This window comes from Anomalospiza imberbis, chromosome 2, assembly GCF_031753505.1.
Source record: "Anomalospiza imberbis isolate Cuckoo-Finch-1a 21T00152 chromosome 2, ASM3175350v1, whole genome shotgun sequence".
Lineage (NCBI taxonomy): Eukaryota > Metazoa > Chordata > Aves > Passeriformes > Viduidae > Anomalospiza > Anomalospiza imberbis.
In genome coordinates this window covers 41,763,671-41,785,128 of record NC_089682.1, presented here as the reverse complement: position 1 = coordinate 41,785,128, position 21,458 = coordinate 41,763,671, and the positions used below count along the sequence as shown (strand labels likewise).

At 38.3% G+C, this 21,458-nt stretch overlaps 1 pseudogene; it reads left to right on the top strand.

The window, feature by feature from the left end:
* The first annotated feature begins 1,097 nt into the window (after window positions 1–1,097).
* On the top strand, window positions 1,098–2,662 carry LOC137466009 (inositol 1,4,5-trisphosphate receptor-interacting protein-like 1; annotated as a pseudogene).
* Window positions 2,663–21,458: the final 18,796 nt, after the last annotated feature.

Sequence of the window (21,458 nt, the reverse complement as noted above, 5' to 3'; positions counted from 1 at the left end):
ACACCATCCTTTCTTCACCCAACTTTTATTGCTGACCACAATAACAAGTAGCATGACATGTCCCTTTGACACATCCCTTTGTCCCTATGCAGTTTCTTGCACACCATCAGCCTACGCAGTGAGAAACAGAAAAGGCTTTGGCTCTGTGCAAACACTGCTCAGAAAAGGCTTAAACATCAATGTGTTATCAGCACTGGTTTCACCACAAATCTAAAACATAGATACTATAAAGAAAATTAATTCAAGGCCATCCAAAATCAGTACTTCAGTGGAAGTGATTCAAAAATCTGTTAAGAAAATTGCAAAGACACTTTAAAAAATCAATAAAAATGAACTTAGAAATAAGAAGAGAGATCCTGCCATGGAGAAGCCCCATGCCACCACCAGGATATTCACCACTACATGGCCAGTGGTGTCACTGAGGTCCCAAGAGCTTCTCATAAGCGCAGAGGTCAGCACCAAGGGAACCAGTTGCATCTCACAGCAGGACATTTCCGAGAAGAAAACATTAATGGGTCATGTAAGCCAATTTCATACTTGAAAAGGGTTCAGTGAGCTTCTGCCTCTTTGGTCCTTGGAACCCCTGGGGGTCAGTTATGACCCCTGCGTCTGCTCTTGTGTGTGTGTCAGGTCTTTGTTTGCCGGGGGCCATTTTGAGTCCCAGAGCTGAGGTAGAGATGGAGGGCAGGGCTGGCCTGGCTGGGATGCACTCTGGCACCTGTGACATCACAGCACCAGAGTCACAATGGGTGCAGCTAGAAACAGCAGCAGCAGGTAACGCTGCCCCAGTGCAGCCTCGGCGAGCAGCAAGCATGCACGCAGGCAGGAGGCTGTGCTGATCGCTGACTGAGCCCCACGGCACAAACGCGAGTACCCGGGGAGCTGCTTCTCACAGGGCATCCAGCTGCCAGTCCCAGGCCGGAGTGCCTTTGGCAGGCACGGTGCTGATTCCGCTGGAGCAGCAGCACAGGCCTCACAGCCTGCCAGATGTCTGGGCCCTGTGTCCTGCCGTCAGATCCCTGGGGCTCCTGTCCCTACTTCCCACAATAGTGTCTCACTTCCATCCCTGCTGAAGCCCTTTGTCACCTCCTGAGGCCATGCTTGCCACTACGTTCCTCCTCTTGCTTGTGCAAGGCCTCTTCCAGTACCCGCAGGAGGCCGGCTATGGGCGGGATGAGGCCGCGCTGGAGCGCATGCAGCAGCGGGCTGAGTATCTCAACCAGAAGATGACTCAGCTGATGCAGGAGCTGGAGCACAAGAGCCTGGAGCCGAGCGGTGGGGCCTGGGGAGCCCTGCTTGTGTGGCAGTTCTGGGCACCTCTTGGAATCCTTGTCCTCCTCTTGGCACTGTGGTTTGGACTCAAGAAAATTAGATGCAATCCAGAGGACAGTGGCCAGAAGGAGATCTCCAGCAGCAACTTGGTAGAGGAGGAAGAAGCAACATTGTTGTTGCAAGGAAAGAAATGCAAAGCAACAATGTAAATGGGAAGGAAGACCACAAGGATGGTAATGAAGGAGAAGACAAGGACCACAATGTTAAACATAACCTTGGAAGGCTTTTAGAGGAGCTTGTCCAGTTGCCTGTTGAGAACCTGGACAAAGGTTGCTCGATGATAATTGACCTAATGGGCAAACTGATCCACATCTTTGAACAAGGCTTATCAGACAGTTTCTACCCTGTGCCACAAGAAGCCGTCGGAGTTGGCAGCACCTTTGAAGGCTGGAGTTCCCGTGCACACAATGTTGTGTAACATGTGCTTGTACCCCTGAGTCCCCCTCCAGGACACGCCTTCCTCCTGGAGCTGGACACTGCGGGGATGCCCCAGAGGAGCTTCTGTGTCCATGCAGAGCTGCTGTGCACTTGCATGAGGGAGCAGCCGCGGGAGGACATGCTATGTTTCCTCCACCACCCTGAGGAGGAGTTGAGAAGGAAACAGGAACCCAGCCACCTGCATACCCTCTGCACTGGCTCCTATCTAGATATGGAGAAAACTGTCCAGTGGTTCTGTTGATTTGTGAGAGTAGCCTGGCTGCTTTTGCCTCAGTCCTGCCACTGGCATTTAATGTTGCAGCCCTCCAGCTGCTCCTGTACATTTCAGCTAAGCAAAGACAAGGAAAGCTTCGTGGCTGAGATGATCTTTGGAGTGCAGCAAGGAGACTCAGACGTCTTTGTGGGCAGCCAGCTATCACAAGCAGGCATCCCAAGCACAACGTGGCTCGAGACTTATGCCATGGCAGAGGCAAAATTCTTCAGGCACATTTCCAGGCAGACCCCCCAGGACAGCTGGCACTGCAGGTGCCTGCAGCTCCTCAGCAGCAGCCTAATGGGTGTAGGTTTGTCCAGCTACACCTTGAAGACTGTGCTGATGCACCTCCTGAGCACCATGCCCCTGACACAGTGGCGTAGGAGGGATTTAGGGCAGCGGATGATGGATATGTTGAAGTACCTCCACTGCTCGCTGAAGACAAAACGACTGGAACACTTTGTCATAGGCAATGAGAGGTTTCCTATGGAGATCCATTTGCCCTCAGACTTGTGGCTGGCTGAACCACTGAACCTCTTTCAGCACCTGGCCAGCAATCTGGATGCCCATGCAAAGGCCATGCAGGAGTACATTTGCCTGCTGCATCAGCTGAAACAACTGCTGATCCACGGCCCATGAAAGGGATGCTTGAGTCCAAAGATGTGCTTGTGGGACCTCTGGACAGAGCCTGTACATATGAACCTCCATATTTAGTGCATTTACTATACACATTAATACCCTCTAATTAGAGCATTTACTATATATATTAAGACCCTTTAGTTAGTGTATTTTCTATTTCTGTTTAGACCCTCTAGTTGGTGCATTCAGCAATCCTGTAGTTTCCTCGTTATTCTTCAATAAACTGTTCTATTAAACTGTACTATTCTAGTATCTTGATTATGCAAGCATTTCTTGAACTCAGGAATAGAAATCCTGCCATCGAGAAACTCCATCCCACCTCCAGGATATTTACCACTACGCACCCAGGGGTGCCACAAGTGACTCCAAAACCTGGTAAGAAAATTGCAAAGACTTCTAAAATGAAATGGGAAAATCTAATGTGGTCTTCTAAGGTTCTCATATGAAAAGCCCTAACATATTTGGACAGTAATTTTATGGACAGAAGCGTCTGTATTTTAAATAACACTTTTCATTTGCTAGAGATCTACTCAAGATTGTAATTAACACAGATATATTTAAGAGTTGTGGTTTTAGATATACATTTAAAAAACCCTTTGGACAACTGCAATCTGTGCAAGAGTACAATTGTAACAGCAGTTTTTCAATAATTGTTTAAAAAGAGCTGGAGGATTGGCTGGTTGTTAAAAGATGCTCCCTTTGTGGATTGCTTACTATGGTACGGCATGGGTTCTGTCTTTTCCAGAAAGAAAATGCTTAAAACAATCATTATACCTAAGAAGTAAATATTAAATGTTGAAATTCTTTCTTTATATCAAATGACAATTATTTCTCATGCTGAGGTTGATGTCCATGATGAGATTTATAATCTGGAGGAATACACAGTTCCTCAGGACACAAAAGCTAGTGAATTTTTATATTTTCTTGCATACAATCATGAGTTTACTGGAGACTTTCCTCATTGCTTAAGCCTTATGCAGGTTGCAACCATTTAAATTTTTTTTCTGCTCCATCAGCAGGCATATACATTATACAGAAATGCTTTTCACTGTCCCACTTCCCAGTTTAGAAAAATAAGACATAAATTCAGTGCTTTGTTCTGAGACAGTCTAACTCCTCCAGTCTCTAATTTTTAAAGAGTCAGAAAACCAATGAAAGCTCATATCTCACAGCATGTTTTTGGCATGTTCAACTGAACTGAAGCACTGTTGATCAGCTCCTGTTATTAGATATTGATTCCCCTGCAAAAATTACTAATTCCCTACAAAAAGCTGGGTAATTCAATGTGCTCACCTCACACTGCACACATGTTTCCCATTAAAAACCATCAGGAACTAGCACATGTATTTAGGGAACAAGTTCTGTTTCTTTGTGCATGTGTGTTCCATAAAATAAATTTTTTCCGTACCATGAAATTGAACAACCTTATGTCCACTGCCGACAATGGAAAATAGCCATTGCCTTCAATGTGCTATATATCAGGCCCTCTGTACTTACTTCTATCTGTTCCAAGCACACATTTCCCAGGGCCTAATGTGGGGTTAGTCACTTGAAATAATTCTGTACTTTAATAACACATCATTATGGATGATAAAACTTCTTTCACAATAAAATCTTTTAAATACTGCTTTTGTTCAGGGAAACAAGCTCATGATTAATTCACTATGTGTATTTAAAAACTGCACCCTTCTCTAGAGAAGATTAATGGTGAATTTTCTGCAACTAATACCTTCAATTTAATCACCAAGTTAATTCCATGTAAGAACATCAATGGTTTAATTGGCAAAAATGCACGAAACATTATGAAAAAGGTTCAAGAGTGTAAATCCATATAGTGCCCTTTAAAGTTACTATTACTACACATTTATGAGTGTATAACAAAAAGGAATTAGATTTCTTAAAACCAGAGGAGGAATCTGTTACCGCAAGAAAAACAGTGTAGAATTCCCCACGTTGAACATTCTCTTCTTGCTTGCTTATATGTCTGGATCTACAATAAGCCTTTCTTCACCCCACTTTTCATGTGTTTCTTTGTAAAATGTTAAACAAAGTTCACACACAGGGAAAAATCAAGTAACATTTGACCTATAGAATTCTAAATTAAAGCACTTTAATGCTTTACTAGTATCCAGATTTCCAGAAAGAAAGTGGCTTTTATCTTATCTGTCATTTTGGAAACATAAAAGTCATCCAAACTTCATTGTTGTTGCTGTTGTTTTTCGTACTGATTTTATCAGATTGAAATCCAAGGTTTCTTCCCCTTATCGGTCACTCATAATTCTTGTTTAAATTTCTGAAATTTTTGTCTTGAGAGATTGAGAATATAGCACTGTTTTTCTCCCACATTCCTTAGCTTTGCATCCATGTTTTCTGCTACTTTGTACCTACCAGCACTGCAGTCATTTAATTATCTGGTTTCAATACTCTCATGTGTTGTCTGTGGTTCATTCAGATACATACGGATCTCAAGGGCAGAAAGGATCACAGTGAATATCCATCACAGTCTAGCACAGTCCATAGGACTACTCTTCATCAGACTCTGCTTAAATTGAATGGTTATGCTTGAACTAGCCTGGGGCTTTTAGGAAAATCAAACAAAATATATCAGTTTAAAAGTTACCTACACTAGGGAAGCCAAACCAACCTTCATTATATGGTTTTTGGACTCTGTTTTTTAAAAACACTCTGCTTTCAGAATTATTTTTTTCACATCATCTATCGTATTTCAATTCTCCAAAAGCTCATTATAAATAATATTAATATAACAACTATAATGGAGTTTAAAAAAAAGGACTCTATTTCCTGTTAAAAAAGACAGCCTGTCAGAGAAGGAAACTAGTTAAATGCCACTGATGAAAGATTTCATTTGTGATGACTACAGTTCTCTGTCATACACCTGGGGGAATTCCAAAGTGATTAACTCCTTTTCATGATTGCAAGGTAACATGCTTCCTCCCCAGGCTATTCCCACTGTTTTCCCATGTGCAGCACATTGACTCAAGTTCCACTCACTTCTGGCACTGAGGCAACAGTCATTATTATTGAGAAAGTATCACCCTTCTTCTGAAAGCAGTTCCTTCAGCAATTAGTGCCAGAGAAAGCAGAGTTGTGGCCATGCTTTACACAGTGATCAAGGCAAGCAATGGCAGATTTCTAGAGAATGTCTCAATACTCATGTTGCTCATGTCCCTCATATCATGTCCTCTCCTGCTCATCCTTGGCTCATGAAAGAACAGACCTTCTGATTTCTGGAGAAGGTCTTCTCTCTTGTCAATACTTTCTCCAGAATATCCAGAGTAAGAAGTCTGAAACTTCAGTAACTTCACACAATATATCAAACTGGAATCCAACTTTTTTTTATCTATAGATTCTTATAACTTTATTTTGGGCAACCGGCAAGTGTCTATTTCAGTACAGCAAAAAGGGAGGAAATTACATTTTCTTATTTTGTGAGACATTGCAATCCTTTAGTCAAAACAGTTCAGATCACCACAGAAACTAGATAACGTGAATACACAGGCTCAAAATAATGGTTAATCTGTCACACTTAAAAAGAAAAAAGTATTGAGAATTTACTCAGAGACAAAAAATTAAAAGAAAAATGAAGTATTGTTAGGATTACTAGAATGACTTGCAAATTTAAAATAAACTTTTGTTCTTTAATTTTTTGGGCACAAGATTTCAAAGAGTTAAGGTTCATTTTCTTCCTGTCTTAGACTGAAGGCAGGTGAGGTTCAAGAGTTATTTTAAGTAGAATGCAGTCTAAAATTTCCAAAAAAGAGAAGTGACAAGCCATATTCTTTAGCATCTGTTCATGCATATGGAATAAAGAGACTTATTCTTTTAAAAATACCAAGGATTCCTTCCTTCTTTTCCTACACTTCCATCTCCCCCAGCTCTCAACTTCTGGTATCATACTCTCTGTTCAGGGAGAGCTGATGGAAGCAGAATAACCAACAGCTTTGTTACTAATTGTGGTGTGTTTAAATCCTTCTCTCAAGCTACAGCAAGAGTTTATGATGTGTCTGACATGTCATCAGAATTGTAATGGTTAATTACCAGACACTGCAGAGACACAAAACTTAGAAGCAGCCTCTTTGCAACAGGGGAGTGGAGGCTCATCTGTAGATGAATGGTGGTGAGGATGAAAAATGGCATAAAATTACTATTGTACTCTGAGTAAAACCAGGCTGAATGCTCCATATCTGGCATGTAGCAAGATTTTTTTAAATGCTATGCAGCATTTATTTTGCTTGGCTGGGGCATTCCAACATTATAAATTCCCTTTATGTATTAACCACTGCCCTCCTGGCGAGGACTTGAGCCAGCTGTTAATGGTTTTGTTGCTGGGGAAAAAAATAAATTCAAAAAATGATGTGTCCTTGACATGTCATTGGTATAAATAAATATTTTCAGAGAAGGATGGGAGCTTAGATGCTATAATTTTTACTTGACAGATTAGGACAACCGGGTTGAGAGTATCTGACAGCTAGATACAATCTGATTTATAAGACTGAGTAGGGAAGCATGACAGACATATGTATTTATTAAAGATACACTTACAAAACATTACAGTTTAATTTGACAACTCTGCCAGTTAAGGCCTCAGGAAGTGCAAGGATATTACTCTCTACATACTATCATTATGCTACGGTTTCAGCAGAAGTTAAAAATCAGAAAGAAATAGTTTTAGTAAATTGTATGTCATCCATTAATAGATATAAAACAAGAGTATCTTTTAGCAAAATAAATTACAAAAGCTGAATTTTTCCACATAGTCAATGCAGAAAAAATGAATATGTATAATACATAAATATACAGCACTGCACAGCATTATGACTATAATATTCAAGTATATATCAGGAGAAATACTGTCATGCAACATACTAGTGTAGAAATATTATTTTTAAAATTTATTTAATTTTGCAAATTTAATTGTATAAATTCAAACTGAGGACAGCATGGACAAGATGCTTTTTTCCCCCCTAGAAATTTATGAGAAAAATGCAGACATTCCTCTACCACTGAAACAATAGCCTAGTGTGTTTTACTTCTGAAAGTCAGCTTTCTCACCACTGTCACTGCAGCTCACCTCATATTTATCTATCAGTCAAGATTTCAGGGAACTCAGACAATCTGTACTTCACATTTTTCTGGCTCCATAACAGTTGCTTCTTTCAAATACAGGTTTTCAGCATTTCTTGTAGATATAACCAATCTTCTAGGAGAGAAAATAAACAAAATTAAACAGCCTATCTATTTGGCATTGACCCCTTCTTCCAGCATTTTTGGTAACTTTAAATAAGTGAAATCATACCCCTAATATTTCTACCTGCAGTGCTGGAGCTACAAGGAATCCACATGCCTTCCCACACTGGAATATAACCACACTGGCATCAAGGAACCAACTGACAGTAACATTGTAGTTTAGATGAACGTAAAATCAATGCACGTGTAAATCACAAACCTAGAGAGAGAGAAACTTCCTCCTCATTTTAAAGAATGAGGCAGAACTTTATGAGGTAAACCTTCATCAAGAAAGATGGTGACCTCCCTACATTCTTACTAAACTCCTACTAACCCTTCAGGCCCTTCTTGAAGTATAAAATTTTCTTGGGGGAATGGAAAGAAACATCAAGATTCAAGTTTTAAATTTTTAAGTAACAACACTGAAGAAGAGAAGCTATTCCACAAAGTTTTAATGTTCTCTCTCCCTTGTCTTTCCTGTTGAAATTCAAATTATCAACCAACTCTTTTTAGAACCTTAGCAGGCTGGTACCTACAGACAACATATTTCTAGTGCAAATCAGTACTGTAGTAGGGCCAGTTTAATGTCCGTGCATATAAGAAGGGTACATACACACAAACAATATTAGATGTGTTCAGAAATCTTGGTAAACTTAGGTTAGACTAGACCTTAGCACTGTTGAACAAATTTTACACTTTCTTTCAAAGAAATAAAAAAGGGAGAGGGGGTTTCAACCATTACAAATAACTCAAGGTTAAAAGCCAAAGAACTAGCATTTTGAGAAAACTCTTCCAATTAGAATAAGTGGGAAACTTTCACTCCCATATCTAGCATAACACTGCAAATGAGGCAAGAGGAGCAGAGGGAAGGGAAGGAGGCAGGCCAGATGGCAAGACAAAACCCAAATAAATCACAAAGTCTATTTTATGTAGTGAAATTGTTGAACTAATCAAAGTAGTTGAATATTAACCAATCTTAACTATTTTAAACACATATATCTAATTATATTATCTCCTAAGAAAAAGTGATACTTGTTCTACTTTTCTGCAATCCAACTTTTTGCACCTGCCTAAGTTTTCCATGTGGAGATATGGCTGTCAGTCTGGATTTACCCTTCACACTTTTTCTTCTCATCTTTCTTACTGACAGCCAAGTACTAAGTCTAAGCTTAAAAAACTGCTGTGCATCAATAGACCATAAATTAGTAACTTTGATAAACAAGAGGAGAAAGCATTGTACAAGAAACTGATACATCAAACAAAGAAAAAATGACAAGAAGTAAAGGAATGCAAAGACAACATTTTTTTCTACAATCAATTTCTTTGTTTTCCCCAAAGGACAGCAGAAATTTGTGGAGTACAGTTCTTAAAATTAATCTCTGATAAGTAGGATTACTCACCTACAGCAAGCTTTTGCTGAATTTTGCATCCTTTAAATAAAATAATAAATCTTTATATGCTATTATATACCTCAGATGCAGTGTGTTTACAATATATCAGGGTAACTCAAATGCTAATAAAGATATGAATGTAGCTAATGGCACATATATGCCATGAGTAAAATTTGCCCTCCTTTTGTGTAGTGTGAGAGCAAAGAACAGAAAACCTCTGTCCAGTTTGCAACCATAAACAAAAAAATTGCAGATTTTCAGCGAAGTGATTACCACTCAAAAGTTATTTCAGAAATAAACAGGAAAAAGTTTAATCCACTGAAAAGACTTCCGAGTACATGGTTAATTTTTGAGAAGCTTATTTCTTCATTTTAAGTGTCAATGATAATTTTCAATGCATTTAGAACTTTTCTCTCAGCTGCTGACAGTAAAGATCATAGTTACAAACTGAAAAGAAAGAAAAAAATTACAAATCTTAAAAGAAAATTAAATTAATCTTTAGTCTGGAGTGCTAATCCAGGCCCAGACAGTATTTCAATAGATTTCCTCAGCTTCAAATCACCAAAATATTTAATAGGAACTTTTGAGATTTGTTAAAAAGATACAGGCTACAACATGTAGTTAAGTCTGCTGTTGAGTAACCATCTTCATCATTGAGTTCTTCTACTTTTCCTTTTATATCTTTTTGCGGGTTTGAACCTCAATAAAATATTGCTCTGTTTTTAGATAGAAGGAGAAAAGTCCTCATGTCTGTTGCAGGTAAAAACTGATAGAAGAATCTGACCTCAGACCCAACCCATATATAGTGTTCTTAGACTTCACATCATCATCTCTTCAAATCTGGATGAAAACCACACTAATTAAAGTTTCAATGGAAATACATTTACAAACTCAAGTAGAAAGCAGCTTGTGCCATTCTTTAATTGCTTCACAGTCTGTATGTTATTACTGCTATTGAAATTGATGGCAAGAATACAACATGAAGGCTCTGCACATGATTAACTTTTTTTTCTTCCTGTAACTTTCTATAAACCTCAAATGAACTCACAGGTTGGCAAGAGTATGTTAACAGCTAGATGCCAAACTGTAAGAGACATTTTTTCCAAACAGCATCACCTTCCCTGGAAGTGTTTCCCTTTCCCTCTCCTCTCCATTTTTCTCTCCATCTCCCGATAGCTGTTATTGTTGATTGCATGTTTCATTTGTATTTAGGACTTAAATCTTTCAAAAAGTCTTGATCCTAGACATAAAACACTCCATGAAGAGATTTTTCCTCCTTTTAGCTCCAGCCTTGCTTTTTTTTTTTTTTTTTTTTTTCTGCTGAGAAATGCTGCAGAAAAAGACACCAATTATTCCAACTGGCCCGAAAACAAAGAGCCAGACTGGGCTCACTCACCCATTTTCCATAGATCCCAGAAGAGGAATTGATGTTGCAGCGTAACTGTACAACTTCAGCCTTGCTTTCTTTAGCATATTTAGCAAGTGATGCCAGATATTCAGTGCCCAGCTTGGTTGCTGGATGGTCCTGCAGGAGCCACTTCAGCTCTCAGGCTCAAAAGTCACACGTGTCAGCCAGAACAGGATCCTTTTTCAGATTTTGTGAACATACTTAATGGAAGGTCCAATGGTCATTGCTAAAGGCCTTATTTTGCGGAAAAACCAAAAGACTTAAAATACCTTCAAGGGATTGGCTTAATACAGGACTCAGAGATGAAAGCCTGACAAAATTTCCCACAAAATTTCTTTGGAAAAAGGAACAAGGTTTGGCCAAATCATCTCTTTTTTAACATGCCTTCACTTGTTGACAATTGTAGAATCACAGAATGATTTGGGTTGAAAGGGACTCAAAGATCATCTAAATTCTAAACCCCCAGCTGAGGACAGGGCCACCTTCCACTACTCCAGGTTGCTCAGAGCCCCATCCAGCCTGTCCAGGAAGACTTCCAGGGATGGAGCATCCACAGTTTCTCTGGACAACCTGTGCCAGGGCCTCATCATGCCTCCTAATATCTAATCCAAACCTCCTCTCTGTCAGTTTGAGGCCATTCCCTCTTGTCCTGTCACTCCAGGCCCTTGTAAATAGTCTCTTTCTGTATTTCAGGTACTGGAAGGCTGCAGTTGGGTCACTCGGAAGACCTCTTTTCCAAGCTGAATAATCTGAAATCTCTCAGCCATTCCTTATAGGAGACCTGCTCCATCCCACTGATCATCTTAGTGGCCTCAGTCCAACAGGTCCCTGTCCTTCCTGTGCTGGGGACACCAGGGCTGGATGCAGCAATCCAGTGGAGGTCTTATTCCCTTACATCCAGTAGGTGAAAAATGAATGCCCTTGCATGTCAATTGCATACTGAAGTAGCTAGACATTTCAATTCTATGCTGATAAATTTGATCCTTTGAAAATGTGGAACATACTTCAAAAATATCAATGTGATGCCTCAGTGAACATCCTTTTATTGAAAAACCACAGTAATGACACAACTCTGGCCACAAACAAATGGCCTGACAAAGTCCAAATACAGACAGTCAAGGTCCTCTTCTGACTTCACAACCACAAGACTGATTACAGTGGAAGTGCCCCCACATGCACCTCAAGGAGTAATTGGCCTTTAGTTTCCAGCACCTTTAGGTCTATGTTGTTTGGATGATGAAAGCTTTCTTCTTTTGCTGCTATCAGCACCATTTTCTATCTATATAGCTCTTGTGAACTTCCTGGCATTTTGCTCCAAAGGGGGAATCTCTATCTGCATTACAAGAAATGAGAAGAGAAAAACAAAAATATTTAATGACAAACTGACATGCTCAAAGCTATTGGCAGCTACAAAAAATGTTGTCTCAGACATCCAGTCCACCATGCTCTATCTATTCAATCTATCCCAAGAGCTGCTAGATACCTTGGAGATTGTACACTAATAAAACAGAAAGAAAGAAAACAAAGCACTGTGAAAGAAATAATAAATTATACAATGTTAAAACAAGGATTGAAATGATTGGTGACATGGGAAAACGGGAGTCTGGGCAGCAACACAAGAACAAACAGGTACCAGAAAGTAAGAGAAGAAACACCAACAGATAACACCTTCAAGCTGCAATCAGGAATTAAATTTGTTTTGCAAAACCTCATATAAATGAGGCTAAAAATCTCATATAAATCAAGAGGAGATATATCAGAATTTAGGTGAGGTGTAAGGGTTGCCTTGAGTTTACAGGAAATAAAGATAGAAAAGTTATTCAAGTTTTATAATTGTTATGTTGTTATACCTTTGTTTGGCATTCTGGAGGAAAACTTTGAATGGAAAGGCCTTGCCTTTATAGCTCTCTGTTTTCATTTTGCTCGCTGTTTTTCTCTGGAGGTTTGCATGTGCAAATAGCATAACCAACTACTAAATCTGAGCCACAACTTCATTTTCTACTTTCCCTGGAGTCCAAAAACCAGGACCAGAATATTTTCCTCTGTGATGCTGTTCACAACCCTAGGTCAGAAGGCTGACCAATACTTTTAACACCTCCTAAGACCCCCTGTTGTTTGACCAAAGGGCTTGGAAGGCATTTCTGACAGCTGGGGTTGAGCTTAGCACCCTGCAGAGATGTCTACTGGCATCCCACTGGCGCCATCCCAGCGGTGCCAGGGACTGTGGCAAATCCTTCACTCCCAGGGAGTGGTGGCTGTACCCTCTCTCTGCTGACCTTCAGGGCCAGCTGCAAGCACAACTGCCTTGGGCTGAAGTCCTATTGCTGTGACCATGGCCTGATCGGGATGATTTTTCTCCCTAGTTTTTCAGCTCCTATTCAAATCAGTGAGTTGTGAGCATGTTGGACTCCTTTCCCCACACCAAGAGCTCTGAGAAGCAGAAAACAGATGACTCGGTAAAATATTGTATAGGATATTAATAATGTAATTTCCAGGCTTATAAGGTTCTGAAGACTTCAGCCCTACAGAGTGCTTATTATGTAACTGCTCCCCATTAGTTTATATGTATACAAACCGGTAGAGAAAAAACATTTACATAGGAATGAATAATTATGGTTACATGCAACATGTTGCATCTCAAGAAAAGTAACATTGGTATTCCTGTTTAAAGCATCACTTCTAGGTTTCAGAATATAAAATAATCACCAGTTTCATATATGAATATATGTTATGTATAAAACAGCATTAGTTGCATAAAAGACAGGAGTTCTGCAGTTAGAGTTTAATTCAGTTTTGTGGTGTAAGGAAAGAGTCTGTCTGCACAGGACACTGGAAAGCATAACTTAAAATGGAAGTAAATTGGACACAAAATTAATAACTTTATCCATGATACTCATGAAAATATCACTGTTCATAGAATAAGAAGAGAACAGGCTCAGAAATGTGTAGGAAGTAAGTAATGCTTTAAAAAGTATGATGAAAAAATCTATATATATTTCATATTTCTTCCTAATTTTGAGAGCCATTCCACATCACAAAGATCTTTTAGGCTGTTTTGAATACCATCTATGCAAAATTTATCTTCAAATGATGTCTGAATTTTAGACATGAATTATGAGAGGAAAAGATTAGGACACAGAAATATTCATCAATATCCTAAATTATTATGAACTGTTTCTGACATCTGAAATGATGAAAGCAAGTTTATTTCACATTGGCAAACTTGAACCAAATAGTTTGACTTGAGGAATTAGATTACAGTTGCCATTGATTTATAATTCTGAAAAACACTGATGACAACAGGTTCTCACAAAAAGTATAGAGTTTGATTTTGAGGACCTCAGGAAGAAAAAAAAAAACAAGCCAGTTTTACTCATGCTTCCAGGCATCAGTTGTAGCTGTGTTCTTTCTTCTCAGATTCTGTTCTTTCCTTGCTACCTGTTAAAAAGTAACACAGGTTGGTTTGTCCTTTGGCATGGAAACATTCCAGACATATCTTTAATGAAGTTAGATGTTAATGAATAAATAAATAATAATAACCAAAAAAAAAAAAAAAAGATAACTTGAAAAAAAATGAATACCTGCTAAGGCTGGGCTGCTTGGGACTTCCATGTCAGAGTTCTGCAGCTATTAGCTGTTTTATCTCAAAATACGATCCTGCTGCAACCACAAAATTTAACACATTAATAAAAGCAATTGATCAATACAGCAGTACCAGCAGTTGGCCATCTGTAAAGTTCAACACTTAATCATAATTAAGTCAGGAAAAGCTGACAAATACATGCTTAAGAAATCACACAAAAACAATGCAATTGAAGTAAGCAAGCACCCTAAAATCATCAATCTGGTCAATTCTGACACTGCTTTCAGTTACTTCTAAATTAATCTGGAATAAAAATTAATCCTTAATGAATATCTTTTCCAATTATCAAATTAAGATTTGAGTTAAACCAATAAATACAGCAGTGTTTTAATTATATTAAACCACATGAAACACCCAATAAGGAAGAGTGTGTGCGCAGATAACTATTTGCATCCCACACATTTAAAAAATTAATGCAATAAAAATAGTGGTGTGTTTTATTTCCCATGCAGTATTGTGCTGCTGTCACAGCAACCCCTGTTGATTGGTAGGTGGGTATAAGGAAAATAGAGAATTTACAGCTTTGAATATGATTTCTTTTCCTAGGGCACCAGGTGCTTTAAATGCCACCAGAAGGATGCTCTCGGCAGTGCCATACTGTCCAACATGGCTTGGCATGGATTAGCTCAAAGCTTTTGTGTCTTTGCAGACTTTGATTAAGGGCCAGTGTTAGAACTCCTATGGGCTTTTGCTTGATCCAGTGTAGCATAGGGATTTTTTTCTTTTTTTTTTTTTTTTTTTCTCATTACAGCTGCCAAAAATATGCCAGTTAAGATAATTACATTTCAATTTAAATTGGTAATTTAATGGAAAATTTTAAATCAGGATGTAGGGCAGAATTTTACTTCCAACCCTATCCCACAACACCTTTTGTCTCTTGCAGATGATTTAGGAGCCAAGTATCCTATTTTTGGCTCTCAGCAGAACCAGAGAGTTTAGAAGTCTCCACAGTTTTGCAGGATTTTCTCTTCAATCTCTTTTATGCCTGCAAATCTCACCTCAATTTAGTTTCACCTGTCTACTCTTCACTTTTTCATTGACTACACATCTTTATGAGTCACAATACATGCAAAAAACAAATTATTCATCAAGATATTTGCTCTCTTTTGAGAGGAGAAGAACCCAAGCTATTCTGTCTGCCATGGCTCTGCTGCTTTCATTATTTGTTTCAGGGCTGACACAGAAGCCTGGCAGTCGCAACATACTGTAAGGGGAATGATCTTCCTTTGTTTAGTGTGCAGTGTGTACTGTCATTTACATAATAAAATCCTCACACAAATAACAGATGGTGAAGAGGCACTCATGTTGCCACATGTTGGAAGCATGATGTAGTTCCTTGATGAACTCATTTCTTTTACTTTTGCCTACAGACGCCTACCAGCTATTAAACCTCGGGAGTTAGTCAGCTGGTCAGGAGTTTAAAGACAGGCAAAAATCTGTCTGCAGAATTTTCCTGCTTCTAGGAGGAGCAAATGATATGCCCTGATAGAAATGTGCAATCCATTGAAAATGGTTTCCACTACCATGAAAAGTAAATAATAGTCTATATTTTCAACACTCATCAGGCTGAAATTCTTTACTATAGAAGATAGAAACGTCATTATTCCACAGGGTCTGAGCTATTTTTCTCTCTTTTTGGAATCCTTTTCTCAGCAGAAGCTAGGAACAGAGAGAGCTATGCTAATGCTGCGTATTAGCAATATGAGTTCTTGGATGCACTACCATTAATTCTATGTGCAAGTTAAGTGCTGGAAAACAAACGTCTGTCACTTGAAATAGCAGACACAGAGGCTGTATACCGTGCAGTGAAATAAGATCACACCACATTCCCTAATTAGAGTTAATGGATCTGGTTTTGATCCCATTTATACCGATTTTACAATCATGCAATGCATACTATTGTCTTGAGTGGAGCTGGTCTGTAAAAAGAATCAGTCTCCAGGATAGCAGAGGGTATTTAAATGAGTGGTCATTTAGTTGTCTAAAAGCTGCTGCAGTTTTATACATTGCTTTCAGGGCTGGACTGCTGCAGTTTCACTGCAGGGGTTGGGATGGTGAGACAGGCTGTGGGAACTCCTGAAGACACCTTGTGAAGGCCAGATCTATGCAGGAAATGTGGCCAAGGAAATGGGATTAGCCATGGCAGGTACAGTGGGATTCACTGAACACCTAACACACCAGGTTGGCCCCTTCACCCTGTCCCCATTTGGAAACTCGCATGCCCTGTAGCCCTAAATCAGCAACTCTGAAGTTGAGATGACACATACAAAACCTTTACAGGCAAGAAAATCTGCTGTGGCAACCACCTGCTTCCATCCCACCCTCTGTATTTTTTACTGCAGCTCAAAAATGTCTAGACTGTGCATTTTGGTCTGTCTCATGTCTGCTGCATTAAAACCTACAGACACAGTAATTCTGTATAATAGATCTGTTGATCAGGTAGTACTTCTGTCAGGGAGATACACAAGATCTCCTCTCTAAAAAATTCTAGAAAATCCCAGACAAAAGCCAGCCCAAAAATTTAAGGTTTGCATGAAAGACTACACTATGATGGCTTTGAGTTCTTATGCAGACTGTAAACCTGATGTGAATATTTTTTTAACATTTGGTTAGCTCTGATTATCTTACTTGGATTTTGTGGGTTTTTTTGGTTGTTGGGGTTTGAGGATTTCATTTTTCTTTTGCCACAGGAACCTGTCTCTAAGGCAAGAATATTTAGAATTGGCAGTTTTTTAGCTAGTGCAGCTTAAAGAAGAGTTGCAGGTCTGATTATCCCATAGCATGGAGTCTTGATCTGCAGTCTTTAGAATCCAGGAAGTATGTGGTTATTTTTTAGCATTAATGCACTAGTATTGACCAGTTAATTTGAAATCACTTGCATCTCATGTCATGAAAAAAAGCAAATGCAGCACATCCACAGCTACAGATTTACAAGGTTACATAAAGATATAAGCAACAAAAGGCAGATAAAATTCCTTTATGTATTTTTGCATCAAGGTCGAATATCAAAGAGGCCCCTCTCTAGAAATGCTTTATGTGACACCAATGATGTCACCAAGAACTTACTAGTCCTTAAGCAGTTTTCACCTCTGCAGGTTATATGCACAGAATAGTACATTCTAGTCAGGTAATCACACTGAACTGTCTTCTGTTAAGAAGACATTGTCCCTTTTTTTGTTTCTCTGACTTCTCTCCTTCACCACTCCCCATTGCAAACAAAGACAGAAACCTGAGGATTGAGAAGGAGTGAAAAATATCTTGTAGATGATTAGGGAATTTGAAATAGGATTTTGATTAATTTCCTCAGGAGAATCTATATCTGACTGACAATAAAAACACATTATTTTCATTTCTGCTTGTTATATAATTAGAGCTCCATAAATACATATATGCATCATATATTTCAATTATTACAAATACAGCGCTTTAGCATAATAGGCTTGTAATATTACTAATGTTGGTCAAACAAACAATACTGGGACTAGAGTGTAGCTCTGTCATGCAGATGTGCTTCTCCAGCTATAGCTAACATACCTGTTAGAATTAAACCTTTACCAAATAAAATAAAAAATAAAAATATTATGATTTAATAATTGAAACCAAAACTGATCGTTATTCCTGATTAACTAATTTGCATTTCTCCAGTTACAGATTATTTAAATATCAACAATTTGTTCATAAATAAATGTCACGAAAATTACTTTAATAACATTCATAGAACTTGCACCCAGGGCATTAGAATTATAACCTGAATAGCTGAGAACTGAATTTAAGAGTCTTGTCTTAATATTGACATACAACATTGACTGTGAAATCAAATGTCTATGTACTTTATGTAAATAAGATCTCTCTCTCATGCACTGGAGCTAAGATATGCAAAAGAATGATGAGTATGAGCAGAGAACAAGCATATCATGCTATCTTGATGTTCACCCAGGATTGAAACAGAACTCAGGATTTAAAGAAAATCATTGCAGAAAGAAAGGTATTTAAAGCAATGGTAATGAGTCAATTCTAGACAAAAAGGATCAGTTGTTTTGATAAACATTTTTACTTGAAAAGGAACTGGTCCAAGCAGTTAAAAAATTTACCCCCACTCTCACTTTTATTGTCCAGAAACAGGTTTAATTATACCTTTTTAATGATATGTTGTATTTCAGTTCTAGACACATAAAAGGAATAAAAATTTAAAAAATAAAAACAATAACAACCCCCCCAAAAACAAACAAACAAAAAAAAAACCAAAACAAGAAACCCAACTTTCTTTTAAAAGATTAATTGGTTTTTATAGAAATTTCCATACTTGCCAGTTGGCAAGTTTACAGTTGGCATTAAAGCCTTCCTCCTCAGGAAGAAGGCACTGTTGGGCATGGCATGACCATGGCTGTATCTGTCATGTTAACTCTGCTGCAGACCAACCCATAACTCTGCACCGTGCTTCTATTGACCCTTTTTTCCATTTTTATTCTCCTTTTAAGATGCTTCTCTTACTGTTCCCCCTGCTTTTTCCTATTTTTTTGAGCTCCACAAACTTGTTTTTCTACTTTAAGATTGATTTTATACTTTCAAAAGATGCCTTAAATTATTATTACCTCCTTTTAAGATTCCTAACTGATGCTGTCTCAGACAAATACAAGCTTCTCATTTGTCTCAATTTTACTTGTTTTTCTAATGTCTTGAATTCAAATTCAGTTTTGTTTATCCTCAAGGGGTAGATGCTGTCAAGGACCCCTCAACTTCAGCAGGTCTATGACATCACAGACTAACCAAACTCCAATATTTTTTTCAAATCTATTTCTGCTTTTTCCTAGGTATTTAGTGCAAATCCTAACCTCAGGCATCTCTCCTTACAAGCAATTCTTTCTCCAAAACCTGTTTCTTAATAGCTCTAGTTCTAGGTAAGGATTTCCCTTGTCTAGAAGCTTATTTCCTGTGCAATGTAGCATAGAATAAAACAATTTAAACTGCTGCTTTATTGAAAAAACAGCTGCACTGATGTGTCTAGTGGAATTTCCTTCCTTTTGACACTGTCACAACTTTTGTACTTGTACAAAGAGTGAAAAGTCTACACTGCTAGTAAAACATAAATCCAAGAATTCCATACTGGTTGCCTTTTTAGTTTTCTTTTTATTCTTCCAATTTTGTTGTCCAGAGAGATAAGAAATAGCTCTAAACAGTTTTTTTTCACCCTTCACAAAATTCTTATTCTGGAATAGCTGCAGCAACTCTGTATAAACAGGGAGTAGTGTCAGTTCAGACACAAAATCATGGCAATTTCCATATTTATGTATAAAACTTCTTGTAAGCTAATTACAGAACACATGAATGCAAGCGGTATCAGAGTACAATAACCTAATGCTATTTTTTGGGGCTTTTATTGGAAGGGGCAGGGTGTCTGACAGTATTTGAAATATCAAAGGAAAAAAAATCTAATTATTTTTTAACCTATAAACAGTTCATTTACCTGGTAGAAATTTAAGCTTGTTGATTTCTACTGCTGCTCTTTTTGAAGTGGCTCTTAAGCAGCTCTTTAGCTTTTCCCTTTAGATACTGAAGGCTCCAGAGAGACACAGGACAATGGAGGGGAAGTGCAAGAGCTCTAGAAACCACGAAAAGCTGTTCCAAATATAGCTCCTTTTTGCTTTGCTATTATCCATTAGCACTTATGTCTCAATAACAGCAATATCCTGACAAAATTAAGTGGTCTTCATGCTAACAAACCAGGGAGCCTATCATGGTACCTAAAGACCACAATAAAACTGAAGACACACCAACTTTTCCCTTTTTCAGGTTTAAACATATTTGATAGATCACTCATTCAACTCAGACGTTCAGAAACCAGGGTCATAACCTCAAGACCATCACATTTACTTTATTGCCTGCTCTTTCTGCTAAATGCTTTTTTATATCTTCCTTTTCTGTCTCCAAGTGCTAAGCAATCATTTCCTCTATCAAATAATTTATAAATACCTTTTTATACCACAAATTTACTATCCCTAAGTGAAATTGTAAATCTACACATGCAGTTTTCTGGGTCATAGCCTTGATTGTTCACAAGATGACAGGGTCCCTGTCCTTTTCCGATCCCCTTGAAGAAGGAATTGGTCTTCTATCATAAAACAAAACCCCAGCTGAATAACAGGAAATAAGGTATTCACAGACATCTTAAAAACAACAAAAATTAATTCCAAGATATGTATTTGTATTTGGATTTCCTCTTAACTAATTCTCATTCACCTGTTTTGTTGATCTCAAATGAAGCAGCAGAATTTTACTATGATAATTTTCCTTGCTATCTCAATTTACTCCAACATAATCCCCTGACTGAGTAACTTTACTGAATACAGAGGTATTATTCTTCTCATTTTAAATACAGATAATTACTAAAAGCACAAATTCCTACCAATATGCTAAAAATTCTGGATGACCAGGTTGTCAGTGAACCAGGTCACACAGCTTTCATTACTCATAGCAATACAACCTGATCTTTGCCTGCCTCCCATCCCAACAGGCAGTTTCCTTTTTTTTCTGTAGCAGTTTTTTTGCAGCATTGAATCATTTAAATGTGAGGATACATTACCGTTGAATATTAGCACATCGTTACTGGCAGAAGGTAAATACTTTCCAAGGAATTTTGGAAACATAGGTCTCTGCAGGCACAAGCTGCATAAATTCCCAGCCTCATAACCTCCCTCCATTGCATCAGAAAGATGTGCTACCCAGTGTGTAAAACATTAAAAGTAGTACTAAAAGAACAGAGAAGTAGGCTTACAGGCAGAAGATAATTACAATATAATTGTGACTTGTCAAAGTAAAATAATCCAACTTTTAGAGATATATTTATCCAACAATTTCACCTGTGGAGGGGAAAAAACAAGAAAAGAGTCTCAATATGAGGTCTGCATATTTATGTACACAAACCTTTATATTCTGGTTCAGACATTTCCTTATCCGTAGACACGTAAAGTCCCTGCAGTGTTAAGCCTCCATCAACAGGGTTGATGTGTTCAAATTTCCGTTCTAATGTGCACACTGAGGTACCTTGCTCCTGATGCTCAGTGCACATACCTGAACAACTTTTGCAGTTGTTCCTAATCTTTCCTGTTC